Below are 2,413 nucleotides of genomic sequence, written 5' to 3' on the forward strand. Positions count from 1 at the left end.
ACCAGGCAGGGAATGGTTAAATAAACCACCAGACTCCAAAGCCTGTTCCTTTAACCACCAAACTGTAATAGGATTTTCACAAGCAGAAAAGGTTAAAGCAAATAGCATAAGCACAGACCCACAAACGATAAAATAAAAACTCGGTGGCCAGAGCTACAATGGACACGGCTTGCCACCCTCCAAGCCATCAGCTGCACGAATCGGTATGGGGACCTGACGTCCAGGTGAGCTTTGGTGACCTGATGGTGCACCTCTCCTCACCTCCTCTGAGCCTGAGGGGTGTTGTAACAACAGCGAAAACCACCTGTTGGGTGCTTTACCAGCGCTGTTGCTTAATGCCTACAACACCCCTCTGAGGTAAGTACCCCGAGTTTATACATAAACTTAGAGCCTTAGACCTGTGCTTCTCGACTTTAATGTGATTCATTAGAATCACCTGGGCAGTTTAAAACAGACCTGTCCCTAGTCCCGCTCCAGACCAATCCAGAGTTGGAGTGGAAAGGGAGAGACAGCTTCAGCATCGGTGGCTCTGCCGAGCCACCAAGGCTAACACTGGTTTGAGGCAGTGATTCCCCAGTGCTAGTATTCATCAGTGGTGTCCCCAGAGCTTGTTCAAACGCAGAAGACCAGGCCCCACAGCCAGAGTTTCTTCTTCAGTAGGTCTCAGGTGGGGCCCAAGACTTGGCATTTCTAATTAGGCGAAAATATTTAGGAACAATCTCTGTAACCAATTTAAGCAATTGTTTGAATGTAAAGAGGAGAGCAAAGTCACAGCTATGTTAATTTATTCAGTCAACATTTATTATGCACCAACTCTGTGCCAGGCACTTAAATCGCAGATAGGCAGAAATGACAAGACATAGCAGAGGCAGCTTTGTTTTACCAAACTTTGTGAGTTCAGAATCTCTTGAAAACGTGAGGGAGTTGTTACATAATCTTACTAGTATTTCCTGAAAGGGTAGTTTGCGATGTTGCTAAGGAGAAAGCCCTTTGAGCTACCTAGTGCTGCTGTAATGGAAATAACACAAGAGGGTGGCTGGCAAAAAGAGAAATTTGTTTTCTGAGTTCTCGGTGCTAAAAGCCCAAATCAGCATCTTGCTTGTGTTGATCTCTCCATTGCCTGTAGCCCCAGGTGATCCTTGATTCCTTGGCATCTCTTGGCCTGTAGGTAGGCCTCTCATGGTGTCTGTCTTCCTCCGAGGTTGTGTGTCTCTGTGTCTATTCTGTTCTTTTTAAAATTCAGAAGTGGTTAGGTTTAGGACCCACCCTACTCAGGTATGGCCTCATTGACATAACAAAGAAAACGTATTTTCAAACGGCATTACATCTACAGGTACAGGGTCTAGGACTTCAATATATATTTTTGGGAGAAACAATTCAATCGGTAACACCCTCTCACAAGAACAACAAAAAAGCAATGAAGAATTACGATTCTCCCAGACACCCTTCCAAAGAGAAATTAGCTTAGTAAATGAACTTTTCTTCAAAAGGCAAACGTCTTCTGGAAAGTGTCATTCACAGTTTTTGTGTTAAGAATTATTTTAATTTTTATTATGCTTTAAGTGAAAGTTTACAAATCAAGTCAGCCTCTCCCACAAAAACTTACATGCACCTTGCAACGTACTCCCAATTGCTCTCCCCCAAATAAGAGAGTTTGCTCCCTCCCTCTACTCTCGTTTTCATGTCCATGTCACCAGCTTCTAACCCCCTTCACCCTCTCATCTCCCCTCCAGGGAGGAGATGCCAACATAGTCTCAAGTGTCCACCTGATCCAAGAAGCTCATTCCTCACCAGCATCCCTCTCCATCCCATTTTCCTGTCCAATCCCAGTCTGAAGAATTGGCTTTGGGAATAAAAATATGGAATGTTTCACAAATTTGTGTGTCATCCCTGCACAGGGGCCATGCTAATCTTCCCTGTATCGTTCCAATTTTAGTATATGTGCTGCCGAAGTGGGCACTGAATCACGAATTTTGACCAACTTAATATGCAGCTGAGGTACCTTCAAGGAATGGGCACAGGAGGAGACTCTGAACCCGAGAAAGTAACAGGAAGATGTTTTCACATCACAGACCGGCCCCAAACACTCGGGAGCACAAAGTCAGCGGCCCCTCCCCCTGCCAACAATTTGAGAGCAGACGCAAAGGGCCCTGCCCTCAGATGTAAGACCCTGAGATTTAATAACCTCTGTGCCCGGCTTTCTCATCCACATGACCTGGGCTCTTACCTTGTGCTGGAGAACATATCAAAGATGGCTTGACTCAACTTGTCATCATGATGTCCTCATCACCTCACCTCCTTCAGCCACTACCCATTGAAAACCCATTGCCATCGAGTCAATTCTGACTCATAGCAACCCTATAGGACAGAGTAAAACTGCCCCATAGGGTTTCCAATAAGTGCCTGGTGGATT

At 45.3% G+C, this 2,413-nt stretch overlaps 1 non-coding gene across 1 annotated transcript; it reads right to left on the reverse strand.

The window, feature by feature from the left end:
- Positions 1–1,853: 1,853 nt before the first annotated feature.
- Positions 1,854–1,960, reverse strand: LOC126082300 (U6 spliceosomal RNA). The gene has a single exon (XR_007518537.1). It is a non-coding gene; the product is annotated as a U6 spliceosomal RNA (small nuclear RNA).
- Positions 1,961–2,413: the final 453 nt, after the last annotated feature.

Source organism: Elephas maximus, chromosome 8, assembly GCF_024166365.1.
Source record: "Elephas maximus indicus isolate mEleMax1 chromosome 8, mEleMax1 primary haplotype, whole genome shotgun sequence".
Lineage (NCBI taxonomy): Eukaryota > Metazoa > Chordata > Mammalia > Proboscidea > Elephantidae > Elephas > Elephas maximus.